Below are 938 nucleotides of genomic sequence, written 5' to 3' on the forward strand. Positions count from 1 at the left end.
GCTTACATGTTTGTTGAATGAGTGAATGAAGGAAGGAATAAATGAGTGCATGGAGGGAAAGTGGGCAGAGGGCAGAGCTAGCTGAATTCTAGTCTTAAGGTCCCAAGGTCCTTTATCCGCCACCATTTGTCAATCCCCAAACTATCTTTGACAAAACTCAGCATAAACCGGGAGACTGATAAAAATAGGAAGGAGCATGTTGCTGAAAAAACTGTGGAGATACCCGTGAGGTTTGGATTCACAGCTTCTTGACAAATGCTCTAAAGTTGCTGAAAATGCACCAGAGTCCAAGGGGAGTAGCGCCCCCAGGGCTCAGTGCTTGGTATATACACCAGGCTTTCAGGAGACAAAGCAAGTGGTTCTCCCCACTGAGAGAAACATCTGGGGGTGTGCCTGGGCATGAGGGCTCCAGGGCATTGCCCCAGGGTTCAGTGACCCCAACTCTCTCCGGCCTTGGATGTCCAGACCCCCCTTGTACTCTAGTTGGTTTATTATACACCTGCTGTATGCATGGCACTGAGAATATAGAAATGATTAAGCATAACCACGGTTCTGAAGAGCCCACAGTACAGGGTAGGAAAAGCTGAAAAGTGGATCCTTTGAAAACACAGCTTGAGGAGGGACCATACCAGAGTTTTTATTCTCACATCTGGCACAGTATTTGGTACATGGAAGACAATGAATAAATCCTTGAATTAATTAATTTGCAGATACGTGTCTTGATGTAGGATGCGCAGTTATCTCAGAATGCCCGGGCCCTAGCCAGTTTAGAGAGTCAGCCCACAGACTGAAGGGTCGCAGGTTCGATTCTTGTATGTTCCTCCGTTGAAGGCCTGATCCCTGGCCCCACTAGGGATGTGTGCGGGAGGCAACCTACCGATGTGTCTTTGTCACATCGATGTTTCTCTCTCTCTCTGTCTCTCCCCTCCTTTCCACTC

Source organism: Myotis davidii, unplaced genomic scaffold (assembly GCF_000327345.1).
Source record: "Myotis davidii unplaced genomic scaffold, ASM32734v1 scaffold233, whole genome shotgun sequence".
Classification (NCBI taxonomy): domain Eukaryota; kingdom Metazoa; phylum Chordata; class Mammalia; order Chiroptera; family Vespertilionidae; genus Myotis; species Myotis davidii.